The sequence below is a fragment of the Alligator mississippiensis genome, chromosome 6 (genome assembly GCF_030867095.1).
Source record: "Alligator mississippiensis isolate rAllMis1 chromosome 6, rAllMis1, whole genome shotgun sequence".
Taxonomy (NCBI): Eukaryota; Metazoa; Chordata; order Crocodylia; family Alligatoridae; genus Alligator; species Alligator mississippiensis.
Genome location: NC_081829.1, coordinates 69,715,481 through 69,733,247, shown reverse-complemented (window position 1 = coordinate 69,733,247; position 17,767 = coordinate 69,715,481). Strand labels below are relative to the sequence as shown.

The 17,767-nt window shown below is 39.2% G+C and overlaps 1 protein-coding gene across 6 annotated transcripts in view; it reads left to right on the top strand.

Moving 5' to 3' along the window:
- Positions 1-17,767, top strand: part of LGI1 (leucine rich glioma inactivated 1) — a 36,004-nt gene that overhangs the window by 3,982 nt on the left and 14,255 nt on the right. For 2 of the 6 annotated variants that reach the window (XM_014607837.3, XM_059729971.1), the window contains exons 2-3: positions 7,816-7,928; positions 10,410-10,461. The exons of 1 other annotated variant lie outside the window; for it this stretch is intronic. The gene's annotated coding sequence lies outside the window, so the exon portion shown is untranslated. Of the gene's footprint in view, positions 1-7,815; positions 7,929-10,409; positions 10,462-14,745; positions 15,237-17,767 lie in introns of those variants that run through there. 3 more of the 6 variants (XM_014607836.3, XM_059729972.1, XM_006259678.4) reach the window with 3 other exon arrangements.

Genomic DNA, 17,767 nt, shown 5'->3' with positions numbered 1-17,767 from the left:
GAAAGATGTCAGACCAGCTGTGTATCCAACATGCTCAACAGTATTGAAAATTTGGCATCTTATTCTGGTCTCTGAAAAGGAAGACTTTTTTGAAAATCTGTATGGGTCAGAGTTGGAAGACAATAGTATTGTGTAGGGATGCTTGAGGCAGAATTTGGCTCACAGAATCTTTTTTACAGATAATGCAAAAAGTATACAGAATATACTGACATTCCAATTCCAGTCCCTGTAATGCCAATTGTTAGGAAACACCATTTTTAATGAAAAATTAGTAAATTTGATCTCAGAGTAGCTGAGAAACAAAAATGGAACCGACTTAGCCATTCTTAGTCAATTTAAAAAATAGAATCACATTTTTGGGCCAGGTCCTTATCTAGGGCAAACGGGCTTAAAGATTCTGCCCATATAACAACAGTTCATAAACCAGATATTTTTTCTTGCTGACAGACTGGCAGTTTTACTCCTGAATATCCTGGATTTTATTATAAGTTACATACTTAATGTTATCATACTTTTTTCTCACAGAAGCATCACTTTTATAGGACATTTCCTTTAACACAATAAGGCAGGTGTATATGAAGCATTACAGTTCTACTTCAGAGGAGCTCTACTTAGGTTTCTCTTAGTCTAATATGAATATGATGGTGTTTTGGAAGCCACTTTATTTAGTAAGCATACAGTTGAGTCTGCTATACTCAACAGAACTATCCTACATATTCCTAAAAGTTCTATGAGATTTCCACATCCCAGCTAGAATCATTAAAATAAATTAACAGAGCCATGAGCTAATGCCATTTTTATACAGTAGATAATGGCAGGATGGCCCAATTCAGATTATTTCAGCTGCAGTAATGATGGTCCCTTTTTATTCAACAGTAGTTCTTGAAAGCAGTTACCAAAACAGTTTACAGTGTTATAAAGTTGATATTTGTATATAAACTTATTCAATAAGAAAAAAGAAAAGTATCTATCTATTATGTACTGGTACCTAAAAAGATGTAATGGTTGTTTTGTCACATAAACGTGTCTAGCATCATTGCACTGTCACCCTATCTGCCATGTTTGTTCTGTGACAGATTATTTCAGTCTCCTGAGTTTTCAGTCTGGTACTTAAATTAGTATTAAATCCAGTAAAATTATACAGAGGTGTATGCAGACACAAAAAATATAGTGGATTTAGCCAACTAAGAATTTAATTAAAAAGTAATTATGAATGTGCATTAACTGCTCTTTTTTATCAACCTACATTGAAATCAAAGGAATTCAAGAGCTAACACCTCCTGTGTATCGGGAAAAGAATTAATTAAAATTTCATTTGGAGAGACTTTAAAAGTAAATTATGTTGAAAATACCTAAGCTATTAAAGTTCTCATAAGAGAGCAAGGAATGTGTAAATATATTTTTATGTGTAGAGCCGCTTTGCTGGAAACCGGCTGATGACAATCCCCCTGATAAAAAAACACAGGGGGAAGAATTCTGCTTTCCAGTTCTGTATCAGAAGTTAAATTGTAGGCAAAAGAACAGCAGAAAGTAAGCTATAAGCACAGAAGCCATTAAGGCACGGTCAGGTGAGAATTCCAACAGCGCAAGCATTGTAGCATAGTTTATGTTCTCTCTAAATCGTATTGTACTGGATTTGCTTTGTGCAGGTGGCACAAAGCATGTGAGCACATTTCACTATTAAAGCGCAGTGAAAAAATACATACAGTCATTTCCTTGTTTCTTGATATAAAGGTAGTTTTGTGTATAATGGCTACAATACAGATACGTATTAATAATTTACATTATGAACATTGAGAGAAGCTATAAAGCACTGGCTATCAAGTGTATGCAATCTAGAAATCTTACATAAAAAAATAGAATGACAGGTCACTATCTTTTCAATAGCCCAAGGATGTGTCAGTATTTTTGTTATATTTATTATTTATTTGTTTGGCACTCAGTGCCCTTAACCTTGAATATAGTACATGGAAAAGACATGGTCTCTACACCAAAAAGTTTACAATCTAAACAGCAATTCAGCCAAGTAGATTCTAAGGTTCCCAATTGGCTTAGTGGAGACTAAAGCAATTACATTTGTTCCAGTAGATGCTTGTGCTTACAGCAAGAAGTTAAGGTACAAGAAGTTCCTTAAGAAGTTAAGGAATTACTGACTTACTTTCTAGGGCCTGTGTTATTAAGATTAGACAAGTTAAATATAATATTTTCTGGCTCTTTTCCCTTAGATACTACAGATTTTTATAGCAGTGATGATTTTGTAGTTTGTAATAGCAAATGAGAGTGTTTGAGATCAGACACATAGATCACTAGAGTATTTTTTTAAATTATGCAAAATAAAATTTTACCTTGACCCTTTTCCACGTTCTGGTTTCAATGGGATTGCTCGGAGGTTAAAGTACTACTCAGCGGGTGCATCTATGCAAGACTGGCTAATTAGTTGCGCAGTAAACATTACATATCTAATTTACGCTGTAGTAGTGCATGAGTAGATGCTGCCCTGACTTGCAGGGGCATGATGGAACTTTAGTGCAAGGGCTTCCTGCCAGCTAGCCCCACAGTGAAGCATCCTCGTGTCTCAGCTACCCCTCCATAGCATGTTGACCCAGGAGGAGAAGTCCCAGGCTTGCGGGTTGTCCCCAGACCCCTTGCTAGCCAGGACAGCTCTAACCTGGCTCATCATGCTGCACACAAATAAACTCCAGAGCTTATTGCAAATGTTCAAACAGTGTACCCAGGAGCAATAAACTCCGGAGCAATAAGTACATTAATTGCTTATGTAGATGCACCCAGCATGTATAAAGTTGGCAGTGGTCTGAAATGACCAATAGCTTGTCGCAATTGAAGGTCAGAGTTATGAAGACTATTCAGTGCAGTGAAGTGGAATGAATGAATAAAATTCCTTCCTGCACCTACTTATAAAGCTGCTTATACAGTACTGTACTTGATCAAGCCTTGATTTAATAATACTGACTGCCAACCAGACTACAATTGATTCTGTGCTAGAACGGTGCACCACTGATTGCCAGATAATTAAAATAATAATCGGTTATATTTCAAATAAAATACAATTTAATATTATTTCATGACAAAAATAATTCAGAAATTAAATATTGGTATTATCTATCTGTGCAAAGGGTTTTGAAGATGCCTACCACATGATGGCATTTTAGGTCAGTGTAGGTATCTTATAAAGGGGACAAGACAGTTAAAACTTCTAATATAAAAATATCAAACTATAGTCTTTGTACACAATATAAATGGATTCCACAAGGTCCATAACTGTGTAAGAATTAAAATTACATTCCCATGAATTATATTGTTAATGAAAGTATATATAGCACACAAAAATATTTCAGACAGATACTGTAGGTGAAATCCTGACTCTGTTGAAGCTGCATTCAGTTTTTAAACAAAATACTCAACTATTAAGGAAGGATTGCATACCATCCTGCCTACCCCAGCCTCTTCCTTTGTGGGCACTATACAGAGGCTATAAGATCACACCACTCCCATCACTCCACTTTCACCTAGAAAGCGAATCTTCTGTATGTGGATCTCAACCAATCTGTGATTTATTCTAAACCTTCAGCATACTACCCTAGTCTGCGGAGCCATGGATGACTGAGTAGGAAGGAAATATAGCATGGAGTACAACATGAAAGGATAGATGCACTTGTTAAGGTAATTGTGTGAGAACCAGGTGCTATAGGTTCCAGTCCCTGTTCTGTCACAGACTTTCTATGTGATATTGAGGATATGCATACCCAGCACAGTACAGTGCCATTTACCCATCCAGCTCAGGTACCAGAAACAGCATAGGCAAATTAGTGCTTTGCTCATGGGCATAAACAGATTTAGGATTTTTTCGAAGGGGGATGTGGATGGTGTGGCACTTCACCGCATATAACATAACATATTTTTCTCCAGAGCAGAGGCTTTACTAATATGGTAGGGGGGCTTGCACTATATTATTTAGTTTAAGATCAAAGCAAAAAACAAATATAGCTATTAGAATGTGTACTAATTAACTAGAGTATATATAAAAGTTTAAAAAAAAACACTACAAACCAGGCAAAAAATAGTCTATTAGTTCTTTAGTAGTTGTACTTAAATGTACATCTCTTATTCAGATTCATAAAACAAAACCTAGCCTTTCTGAGCATCTTTGTAGCAAAAAGCCCCCTTTTCCTCTTGCCTGCATTTGCTCTCCCTTCTTTGGATATGTTTCTCTTTTTCTACCTTTTCTTCCTTCCTCTCTTTCACTTTAAGATAAGGAATTGTGTTTTAAAATTTGTGTGTGTGCATTTTGTATCTCCCCTTGTATTTTGGTATTTTTATCTATTTGTGTGCCATGGCATTTGTAGCTTATATTTTATACTCCTCACCTTTCGACTTTCAACTAAATGTGTTTTAGTAAGTTATACATTGTAACAATGTTAACAAGGGTAGGAATCAAACTGCCCTTCCTTGTATCAGGTTGGCCCCTGAAAGAGCGAGTGAATCAGTGATTGAATGTGTAACATGATTGAATGTGTAACATGGAAGCAGGCAGCAATTAACACCTGGGAAGCTGCAGATCAGCCAACGGAAGAACTCAATAGAAGACAATGTAATAACCGGGAAATCTCTAAACATCACTGATCAAGGGCTAGAAGCCCTGGCCTGAGTTAATCAATGCTGGGGACCAACTTTTGGGCTGAATATCTCCAGATCGACCACTCCCAGAGCCCTATTCTAAATTCATCAATGGACTCCCAAACCTGCACGTACATGCGGACGACCCCTGGGGCTGACAGATGCTGTCCAGTAGCCACCGAGGGGGGAAGTCCCACGAGGGTCAATGACCCCTGGATTGGGCAAACCTGAAAACTGGGGAGTCATCAAAGTCTGCTAAGGACAGATAAAAAGCAGTGAAAAGTGACCCTCAGTGGCGCCCTCTTGATCTCCAACTCGACCAGACCTGTCCAGCCAGAAGGACCAGCCGGTGACCCCCTTCTGGAAGATAACACCACGCTGAAAGAAGCCTCAACGACAGACTCCAGCGCTTATAGGATAGGTATACCTGACTCTGTAGCCTGCTACTGTGTGTGTGTGTATGTGTGTGCATGCGTGCATGTGTGTATGTGGGGACCAGCCCCAAGGTTTATGATTACAGTGTTTCAATCCGCCTAATAAACTAGAATTTTAAGGATCCCGAGTTGGACATTTGTAGCCAACATCTTGACAGTGCATCCAGTACTTCAGTGTCAGTCATTGCTGCACCTGAATGACTATTACCACACTTGAGTTAAGGCTTTTAACTAGAGCTAAAAACAGGCCACATGGCTGTAAAATAGAAGAGAGACGTTACCAGGAATGCCTAACAGATAGTAAAATTGCGGAAGAAAGAATAGTTTGAATAGTGAAACATAAAAAATATTTAAAAGGATAGAGAGTCTTTAATACTCATGGAGTGAAGTGAGATTAACAGGAATCAGGGAGATGATAATAAGCCATGAAGTCAATTGACTGTCTCAGTACTAGCTGTATGCTGCTGCCCGTCCCAGCCAGTTTAAATCTTGAGTAGATCAGGAATCAAAGAGGGGTGCAATTGCACCACTTAACCCCCTCACCCCCCTCCCCGATTTGCCCATAGAATCATAGAATCATAGAAGTAGGGTCAGAAGGGACCTTGTAGATCTTCAAGTCCGACCCCCTGCCTGGGTAGGAAGAAAACTGGGCTCAAATGACCCCAGCCAGGTAGGCATCAAGCCGCTTCTTAAAGACGCCCAGGGTAGGAGCCAGCACCACTTCCCTTGGAAGTTGGTTCCAGATCCTAGCCGCTCTGACTGTGAAGTAGTTCCTATGGATGTCTAATCTAAACCTACTCTCCAACAACTTGTGGCCATTATTCCGTTACCCATGCTCCTGGGTAAACTAGCCATAGGCATTTTCTTAATCTTCTGTGCTTTGGTTACTTTAGCCATGCACCCTGTGCTTATTCAGGTTCTCTCTTTCTTCTTGTCAGTCTCTGATGTTTCTAGTGCTACTTTCCTCTCTCATTGACATGCCTACAGATACACCTCTACTCCAAACAACAGCCAGCAAAGCCCCTCCATCCATGTGCCTCTGACTAACACAGCAATATGTGTTAACTTCATTTTATAGTTACCTTTGACCAGCCTGCCACTGTCCATGACATTTTGCACAATTCACAAGAAAGGCTACGGTAATAAACTTCCTGAGACTCGCATGGCCACCAAAGTATGATTTAGCACTAGGTATCCCAGGCACAGTTAGAGTGATTGTCTCATGGAAGTGATTTGTAGCAAGCAGTTTAAGTCCAAATATTCACCTATTTGAATACCAACCTATTCAAGAAGGAGAAAATCCTTTGGCTTTTTGAGTAGCCATAGCTTATATCCCTCTGTTGCTAGACAGCTTAGCATTGCATTAAAAACCTAACCACTGCTTAGATATGACTTTGCTTTAGTTCCTTTACTGCAGAGGAAAACAGCCGGCAGAAAGATGAAATTTACTAGAGATTTGCAAACTTTTTGCTGGTTTATAAGCAAGCAGAGGCATATAATGGACTTATCTCAGTCCTTCCCTTAAGGTGGATCTCTAGCGCAAAGAAGAAAGGAGGGAGGGAAGTCATGCAGCTTGGGAGGTCTAGTATTTTCTGGAGACAATGATTGTCCCTCCCATTCACAGCCTGAAGGGAACACTGTTGTGGAAACCTTCCAAACTATAAAGGGAGGATCACTGCTTTCTAAAGGGAACTGGAATGCATTCATAAGAAAGTAAGGTCTTTTTTAAAGCTTTCTTTAGGGTGTTCCAAACACTGGAGACCACAATAATATACTTGAGACTCCATCGACAGAGCCTCATAAAATTAGCTTACCCTGTTCGAAAGCCTATCTTCTGAAGTCAGACAAGGTTCTTTGGGTAGATGTGATATTTTTTATTAGACCAACTACATGGTAGGAAAAATTGTTCTTTGCAAGCTGTCAGGCACAAACATCCTTCTTCAGGCATATAGAGTCTGCTGGTGAATTGTGTGCTCTCCTGGGTAGAATAACAGCCAAGATGCAACTTCCAAAGTATCATTTTTATTCATGAGACAACATGTGCCAGATGAAGCAGGTCCTTTGCAGTGGTTAGTTCCGTTACTTCAGCTGCCTTTCAATAGTCTCTGACTTTGACTAACTGAGTGACTTATACTGAGCCAGGATTTCTCTTGCTGTGTCTTATTCAGGACATAATAACCCTGTTCAATTTGCATGTAATATTAATTACACAGTCACAAATATGGAACCTTTTGTCCATATTTTTGACAGAATAAAACTGAATTTCAGAATACTAATTTTTGGTTTTAATGACTGGAAAATATTTCCCCAAAAGCTGCTAATTCTGCTACAGAACAAACCAAACAACAAAAAAACAGAAACTAAACTAACATGTAAGACATTTTATGGAAAATGCTAAAGAAAGACTATAAATTCCATACAAATTTAACAATAAACAATAACAATAAAAATTATGTCAATTTTGCATGGATTAACCTAATATTGTATAGAAAATGCACATAGTCAATAAAATAGCAGAGTCAGGGGAAGGATTTTTCATTATTCTTGGCAGAATTAAAGAGTTGGAAAACTTTAGACCATGGACTGTTCTTGACAATTAGATGGTATTTAGCTCTAATGCCACTGCTCAGTTGTTTTGGGCTATGTATAAAGCATTGAATTTTATGGAGGAATTCTGGTATATTTTATATGACATTCGGGGTCCTTATGGGATTTGATTTCCATCAATTCTTTATTTGTATTGCAGGTGCTAAAGATATTGCACACCTCCCTCCTGTAAACACCTAATAAATTCATGGATGGATAGGAAGGGTGTTGGCAGAGTGAGGATCATGGTTACCAGTCTCTGGTTAGTCTTATGTAAGCTGTCTGAGATTTTGTTCTCACACTTGGGGTTAACTATTAAATAATAAAATATAAATGTTAAAAACTTTTATGATCATGTTTTTCCATGTTTACTTACAGAAACCTGTTTGATCTTGAGTAAGACATTTTGCCAGTAATGCTGTGTTGTGGTACACTTGAGCATGTGTGAACATTTTTTCTGCATGATGCATTTCACTCCAACTTTTTATGTTTGCAAACCTGAAGCAAAGCTGAATCAAAACAGAGCTTCTCATTTCATTGTGAAATCACGTGTATCCATATATACACAAAACTGGGTGCAAGTTCATAGATTTTAGCGAACTTAAATTCAGACCAGCTGGTTGCCAAGTTAAACTATGATATGAGCAGTTAACTTGCTGGCCATTTCATCTCTTGCTCATATGTCCTTCTGTGCCACTGAATAAGAGATGTGAATGCAGCTTTGTTCTAACCTCACAACCAGCAATCCAGTTTCATCCACAGCACTTCTACTGCCTCTAGTAAAAAACTATAACTTTCTCTTCAAAAGTCACCAGACCATTTCCAGTTCTGAATTAGCTATAGCTTTATTCAAGCAAATCATATCTTAGTATCTAATTATGCCACTTAGAAAAAAAATAGAAAAACAGTTAAATATGTAAATACACCATTTCACTCTCCAGAGAGTTCAAGAGATAACACATCCATCTTTCAGTAGAGTGCTTATTATTTCTCAGAGGGTTAGAGCCCAGTCCCATTGGAGTCAGTGGGCACACTGCCTGACTGGAAGCTGCTTCCTCTTTAATCATGTGGTCATGTGGTGTATTAGAGCCCATGTGAGGTATAGGTAGATGCTCTTAGAAGATTTTGAGAATACAGAAAAAGGCAACCTGACATATTTCTTTGAAAAAGCTTTCCTTCCTCTCAATATATTTTCATGTACAGGCTGTGGCTGTGAAAAAATCCCCCTCTATCTATCACATTGCACTGGGTCATTCCGGTTGCACCCCTTTCTCTTTCACTTGCTTGCTATTTGGTCCTGGCTGGTCAACCAGGTGACCTGGCCAGATCAGTTCCTGAGGGAAGAGGTCTTTATCTCCTTGGGCGGATTCTAGAAAAGCCACAAGATGCATGCCTCCAGGTACTGCCTGGGTAAATCCTTATGATTCACCCAGGTAAAGACCTGGAAACTAGATAGTAGGTTAGAACTAAGTATAGATAGACACGTCTTAAAAGGGTCACCATACCCAATATCTGTAAAGGCTCAACTTATTTTGATTTTCTCAAAGTGTATTCTGACTCCTTTGGTCTACCCTCCCCCCCCCCCCCCCCAAATAAAGGTATTGGGTTACAGCATGACTGACTGAATTCCTGAGGGGAGAGAGAGACGCCTTTATTGCTCCCTTTGCTAGGCCAGCTATATTGGACTTGGCTTTCCATTTTTCTCCAATGCTGGTGGCAATCTTTGGATGCTTCAGGTTGAAAGAGGCACCCCAAAATATTACTAGTGAGCAAAGCACCCCCAAGGCTTGCAGGGTCTGTGTACCCCAGGCTACATGGAGCCCTAACAGATACCAGTACCAGGGTGGTGGCAGTGTTACCCCAGGCTTGTGGGTGTTCTCCAGGAAGGGGGATGACTGGCCATAGGCTCCCCAGGGGAGACTCCCGAGCGTGGTTTTGGGCCTGACACAGTGAGGTGGGTGGCTCTGCGTGTAGCGCTTCCTACCGTGCCGCCAGTGGTCCCATCCATTTACATTTTGTGAATTAATACAGATTCACACAGGGTCTTTGAACTCTTCTGAACTCTATGCTTCTACTTGTGGGCATGTATATCTGCTGTGTACCATTTAAAACAAAGCAAAACAGAAATCTTTCTTGTCTCTGAATGTTCATTGTTGGGATTTTTAAGGCAAAACATCATTAAAGCTACATCTGGGTAAGAATAATTAGCACTCAAGTAGATCAGCTAATCTTGTTTTACAGGACCGTGTGGGATATTCCTTTGAGCCCTGACCCAGCAAAGCACTTTTATACATAATTAACTTTAATGGTATTGCCAAGGCCAAGCATTCAAAAATCATGAGTTAGGCCTCCAAAATCCATATAATTTTTTAAAAACAGTAAAATATTGGTTGTTTATACTTTGCTTTTGCAGCTCTACAATTCACATTTTTTACTTTTTAATATTAAAATTCCTATTGTTAAAAATAAAACTAGGAATCATGTCTTAGTTGCACCAGTAACAAAACCTGAACATAGATGAATTTTGCATAGTTTCAGTGTTGGTGCAAATGTTATATAGATTTGCACAATTATTACTAAACAAACTAAAAAGAAGAGTGTAGGTTACATGTTTCAGCATTTCTTTCCTGTTATATTCAGATATATTTCTGTCAATGATAAGAAGATCAGACTGCAATATACCAAATCAATCTGATAACATTAAGGCTACCTGTGTACATATTAAGGTAACCAGTACTCTGCTTCACTACACAGGTTTGACAACCAGAAGTAAGGCACATTCTTCTTTCATTTACTTCACTTATAGGTGAGTTGTCTTCATTTACACAGTGGAAATTAAGAGTCAATCTACTGTATCATTTGACTTATTTAAGCATATAACTGGTTATCATCGTCAGCAGTCCTTCAATATGAGGATGACAGTCTTCCAGTAGATAGGGAAAGTTATCCGTGAGTCCGGAGATGGCTGAAGAGGCTAATCTGAGATCTGCATGTTCAATTGCAAACATGGCATATAGTTTCAGAAGGATGAAGTGGATCCTGGTGAAGTTGGGTCACAGCTCTTTCCTTTCGTCTCTCTCACCCATTTGCCTCCGTAGCGAGACAAGTTTGTTCAGAATGGTCGATGCTTTGTTGTACTTCAAAGTGCCATTGGGAACGATTCAGTGCTCAAGTCACCCAGGTCTTGATATTAATCAGAATTGTTCTTTTGCCTACCTCTAGACCAGTGATCACTTTCCTTTCCTGTTTCATGTCATTGTGATGAGGTATTTAGCAGGATTTGGATTCATTGGAATCTGACAAGCCATACCATGAGCACTTCTGCTATGGCCTCAAACTTGCAACCTCTGGGCTGTTAACCATGCACCTTAGTGCTCCTTAGTGCTCATGCCTCTCCAGCCCCCACTGATTTTATTGAAATACACGCAATTCTTAAAGTGACTGCTATTTCTTTGAGTGTTCCTATCCTGTTTTTATTCTCTTTCTGAAAGCATAAAATAACAGTTAATGAACATTTGTTTTTCACAGCATGCTCCCATCTAAACTTGGTAGACATCCACTTGGAAACATGGAAGCAAAACATGTTACAACATTTATACTCTCCATGCAGCTTTTATCCTCTTCAGAGACAGACAAACAGGAAGTTAGAGGATGCATGACACATGAGTGATACCAAGGCCGTCCCTAGGGGTTGCAAATCAGGGTGACCACCCCGGGCCCTGTGCTTTGGGGGCCCCGTGGAGCAGGGAAGAGCAGCCGCAGTGATTCCACACTGCCGCTGGCTTCACTTCCGGCCACTGTGGGCACCCCCCCTGCGCTGCTGAATCCGCCGCTGGTTTCCTTGCATTCAGGGGCGGGGCTCCGCACAGGTTGATTTGCACCGGGCCCCGCACCCGGCTCGGGTCGTCTCTGAGTGACACTAATGTAAAGGGAGTGACAGCCCCATTCCACGTAATCTGCAGGACACTATTTTCCTGTAGATGGCTAATTCCTTGGCCCTATTCTCTGCATGCCAATGACCATCTTCACCCTGAGTGACGGTTCCTGTAATATATTACAAGTTATCTTACTTTTCAGCTTCTTTCACATCTTCCCACTGGAAATGTTAAAATATTCTAAATTAGAAACAAACTGGATCCAGTGAAAAAATTCAAATGATATTTCATACAATACATGCCAAGAATTGTTTTACAAACTTTGAAATACAGTATTTAATAAAATGTATTGTAACTATGTATACTATTCCTCCAGAATCAATTCAGAGTTTGAAAGTGGGTACACCTATATTTCCAATGGTTTCAGATTTAAATGATGTATAATGGCAAAATCAGTAAATACAGGGCCTCTCAAAACAGTAATTTATTTCTAAAAAAACCCTAAAAAACAAAAACCCCACAAATATGATAAGGTTAATCAAAAGATGTATTCTTTGTACTGAACACACTTCTTTAGGAGCAAAAGACAAACATTATTAAATCTTATATTAATAGAAGCACAGTTATATCAATATTGTAACAGTGTAAAGCTTGCACACTTGTAGGTGTGGAAGGATGGATGTGCCAACAAAAAAAGTCTCAGTATTTAAAATGACTTATTTGGAAACTATTTTATTCATAAAGCTTTTAAAAATGCCCAGCCAATGGCTTTGGATGCCTGTTTTAAGGCGTTCAACATAACATAACCTAAAGGGACGTGGTTTTTTTAAGATTTGGTGTCTGAAAGATCAAACCCTTGTATGCAGTTTCAAGGTGCATGTTGAAATAGGTCATGTGGTGCCCAGAGAAAACCGGCAAGAAATGAGTTTTCAGGTTACAAATCATTCACAATAAGGAACTAAGGGCATATCTCAATAATGACCACTGGCAAGTTGGAAATACAGTAGCTTTGTCAGAAACTGGTTGTCAGGCATCCTAATGATGTGTACTGTCCAATGGAGCTGGTGCTATATATACATGGCTTCAAAGCTGGTTGTGTTCGCTTGAGCCAGAATGCTGGTAATTGTTCTTCTGCCCTTCCAATTCATGTGAAGGATTTTCCAAAGACATCACTGATAGTAATATTCCAAAACTTTTAGGGTTTCCAATATATTGTCCAGGTTTCACACCCATACAACAGAGTTGGGATGACAACATCCTGGTAGAGGAGAAGTTTGGCTTAGGTCCTGCCTTCCATTGAAGACACGATTTTGGACACATCCAAAGGCAGCACCGACAGATTTTCTTTGGTGTTGAATATTATCATCTACATTTACTTTTTGGGAAAGATAACTAACTACCCATGTAGGGACAATACTCAACCTTCTCCAAGGACTGCCCTCTAATTGTAATATTTAGGGGAGCAGCTGGCTGGTTTGGGGTAGTTTGAGTAAAGTATTTTAGTTTTTGAGTTGACAGTGAATCAAATCATTTCATACACTTCACAGAAGCAGTCAAGAATAACCTGCAACTCTCTAGTTGAGTCGGCACACATGACACAAGCATCAGCATATTGAGAATAATTAATGGAGGTGTTTAGTTATCTTGGCTTTGGAACATAACTGGTTGGTATTAAAGAGATTCCTGTCCATGCAATGGACTGACTCTTAACGTGCCAGTAAATGAAAGAGACTGACCTAGTTTGCCTTTCTTCTCAGCTGGCAGCAGATACAGCAGCAGCTTACTCAGCCATTAGACCCCAGGATTGTCCTGGCTGTTCTGCAGTTAGCACAATGCCTGGAACACAGCATCAATCAATCAGTCAATCCTAGGATGTTACTGAGATGGGAAAACTGGGAGTAAATAGGGGCCCTGCACAGAGGAACTCTCAAATCATAAGTCAGAAGCATCTTTGTGATAATCCCTGGGCTACTGTGTTATGGTGTAAAAATAGCTCAAGCCTAGTTATATTTACCCTACAAAAAGAAGAACAGCTTTTTAGAGTGGATGTTGGTAATTGCACCATCAGGAAGAGCAACCCTTTCAGAACTGGTTGAAATGCAAAGGAATTTTCTGTTTATTGAGGGTGAGGTAAAACAGACTCTCTGCTGGTTTGAATTTGGCATTTGCTGTAGAATTTGTTAAAAGGACAACACAAAGAACGTAAACCCAGAATCAGGAGAGAATCATAGGAGTCTTCAGTTTTAAATTTTTGCATTCTGGGTACAAGTAGAACACAACCATGATAAACTGCTGCTTAGTAGCCCCTCTAGATCTGGGTATTATGGTATTTTGTGAAATAAAACATGCAATAATTGCTGTTTTCTATCTGCCTGGCAAAACATGATGAGCCTGATGTAGAATCATTAAAATAAATCAGAAACTTGACACTGACATTGGTGAGCTTTGGATCAAGTTTTACATGCCCAAATTGAGCACAGAAGACAGACAGATTTTCCAAATGCAGAATAAAATAAGTGACAACTATAGTAGTTCTCATTTCTGCCAAGAGAAATGCAATCACCATCAAACCACAGGAAGCGTATTAGAACTTTGCGGCATGTCACTATTAACGACATTGTGCCAATGTGAAAATACAAATATAGTCAGTTGAGCAGAATTAATCCTCCAGAAATGTATGAAGTTTGGTAAAATCATAACTCTGGGTATACTTCCTGACTTTTTGCATTTGGTTTCCTCAAATAGTCTAGTAAACAACTATGATGATAAAAGCATGGAATACAAGTGAAAAATGATTCTCTTACTAGCAGAGAGGAAAACAGAAGCAGAAAACACTGTCACAAGCTGGTTCAGGTCTCTAAGGACTAGGCTGGCCTCATTCCACCTTCTTATTTTTTAGGGTTGCTTCTCTGTCCTGCTTTAGCTGCTGTCATGAAGCTAAAATAGAGCAGAGTACAAAAGTAACCACTATATGCTTCCTTCAAATGTGTAAGTTAAGGCAGGTGCAAAGCAATTGCTAAAGGAAAAACTACCACCAGGAGTTAGCAGCTAAGCCTTAAGTGGTTGTGCAGAGTGTAGATTACTGCAATTCTCCGTGTTGCCAGGCTACAGTAGCCACCTAGCAGTAGTGGGAGTGGAGCAGAACACAAACGGAATACAGTGAAATTCAAATCTCGCAATCACTGACTGCTTAGGAAGCTCCGTCAGTTTTAAGAAACATTTTCTAGAAAAACAAGCAGCATATTACTTGCCCACTGGTATATATGGTTCTGCAGTTGATCAGCTGCTTCCATTTATAAATATCACACTGAAAACAAATTAGAGGGAAGAGAAGCCAGCAGCATAGTGCAAGCTTATCCCTGCCCATTCTGAAACATGTCTGCCAGCCTGCACTGCCATTGCACAGCAAGGTGAAGATTTTTCAAAGTACTGAAAACAATGCTTACGTGATCCGAGAGAGCTCTGATAAAACATTTCATAACTCTTCAATTTATTCTTACAAACCTCATGGAAAACAAGGAAACAAATTAGGACTTTGTTGTCTAATCAGAACCTGAATGGTAAAGAAAAACATAGTATTAAGGACCTAGAAGGAGATCAGGCGCTCTGATGGAGACGCAGCAGGCAACTGCATGTTCTGTTGAGCCAGAAAACTAACAATGATTGCAGTGGTAATGGATAAGCCAAATACGACAATCAATGAAGCGTGAGTATACTACTGAAAATCCACAAACCACTTTGTTTTTAAAGAATTTTATGGTAAGAAATCAGATAGCTTGGTGCAAGTGAGGTCTGGGAAATGTAATTTATCCCTCTCTTTTGACAGAACTAACAAATATCTATCATTTATATAACTGGTGAAAAGTTGTTTTGGCACATCATTTTAAATGAGAAGCCAATGTTCAAGAAGCCCACCGTGCGTAAAAATTGGTCATGTTACTGCTCTACTGCAATATATCTAAAACTAAAAGAAATCTTCCTGAAAAATCTGCAACATCAGCATGTTTAATGATATTACCAATGTGGCTAGAATATAGACTCCAAAAAAAAAAAAAAAAGCTAGGCTATTCAATGGTTGAGTTCAGTGCAGGAGTTCAAAATATGGAACATAAAGCTTCATTGTTAAGGGCAAAATATTTGGAATGGATAGCTTTTCTCTTACATAACACTTGAAGAATGACAAGTAAGGGTGAATCTTTTTGGCTTGCCTACTCGCCCCTATAAATGTTTTTGTGTGATGACTCTCCATTGAGCAGGTTTGACTCTCCCAGAGCACAGGGTGTGTAAACTACCTTAGTAAGTTCCACAATTCTTGCCTCCATCTCAACCACACAAACTTTGCAAGCAGGAGCCTCTATCCCTGATACAACATTTGACTCATAACAATCCAGGGCTATGTTCTAGAGTAATCATGCCAGTTTTTATTGATGGTAGTCTTTTTTTCAGAATTAAAGCAGCTTTGGGTCACTACACACTGAATTGAACCCTACTTCAAAAACAGCTGTTGATACTGAAGGTTTGTTGTAGAAGTAAATACTTGAGCCTGTCCTTGGCATGCATCAGTTGTATAAAAGAAAAACATAACTATCAAATTTTAAAAACTCTAGTTGTCAAGGAGCACATTTATAACCATCTGCCATGTTGAGAATTCTCAACCATCTTGTGAGTCAAGTATATAGAAACTTGACCCCAAAATAGGATAAGATGTTTGTGAGTCTTAAGTAGAATCTTCTAAACAGACTGCTAGTTTGAGGACTCCATCATCAAGAACAGATTCTCCCTCTCTTGTTTTTATGAGTGATAGGGTTAAAAGAGCACCAACAATTTAAGTAGATAGATCAGAGATTGGCAACCTTTTGGGCCAGAGCTTGCAACATGTACCCCTTCCACAGATATTCACCTCCCAGAGAGTTCAAGACACCTATATTTATCTTCGCTGCAGGCACCCAGTCTGCAGCCAGGGTAAGCATAGGCACAAGAGAGCACGTAGGAGGACTGTGGAGAGGGTGGGGAGCTCAGTACAGCTGCATACTGCCTGATCTCCATGCCACCCCAAGCCAGGGCAGACCTTCCTTCCAGGCCTGGATCCAATCTCTTTGTGGTCCAGATCTAGTCTCTGGGCTGTAGGTTGCTGACCCTTGACCTAGGTTGCTTATTTCAGTCTTATATTGCTTAAAGGTAAGATCCATTGGAAAGGACCATGGGATCACTGCTATAGTTGCTCATACTGAGAGAGACAAAAAGGGAAAGCGAATTCAGCCATATGAGACAGACATGCGCCTTTCCTTTCAATAGATGCCCCTGGTTATCACTTTGTAATTCAGTTAGCTTTATAAAATCCATTGTATGCTATATATCCATTCTATAAAATGCACTAATGAAAGGTAGTCAGCAGAACTTTGCTTTTTCTCCTGGGTTTGGAATAGCCAACAATAGCTTTATGCAGATTGGATCAGACATTGTTATGCAGTACAGAGAATACTGGATGCTAAAGGCTCGTTGCTTTAGCAGAGAATAGCATAAGAAAGAATAGTAGCTGGAAATTTAAAGACAGATACATTTTACATTAGAACTAAAGAATAATATTAAAACCATATCTAACTATTGTGAAATACTACCAAGTGAAGTGATGGATTCTCCATCTCTTAAAAATGTTTATATACAAGCTGGCTACCATTCTGGAAGATGTGTTAATGAAACATAAGGTTAACACCCCCCTCCCCCTTCCCCCCACGCTGGTCCCTTCTGGTTTTAAAATCTATTAGTATTATACACTAAAAGAGGTAAGATTACATGAAGGAACTTAAAAAACCTAAGTGTTCTTTCAACCTTAGTTATCTAGATTAGCTATGAACTAATCCTGGTGACTAGAGAAATACAGTTGTATTAACTTCTCTAGTTTCGCTTTTTCAGCCATTATGTTAACTGCTATATTTTCCTATGTGTAAAATGGAGATAATTGTATCTATGTCACATACATGGGGGGTAGGGAGGAAGTAAATGTATCCTGTTTCCAAAACCCTTTGGGATCCTCATATAGGAGTGCTGTCACTGCAAAGCATAGCCATCAAATAGGTCCTTCTAAATGTCTGACAATTATTTTTATTTTACTATTCTGTATAACTAAGCTCTTTTATTTTAAGATTCTCTAGTGTAAGCTCTTTGGGGCAGAGACCATTTCTTACCATATGTTTGTGCATGTGTTACATATGTACTGAGCACTAAAATTTCAACAGG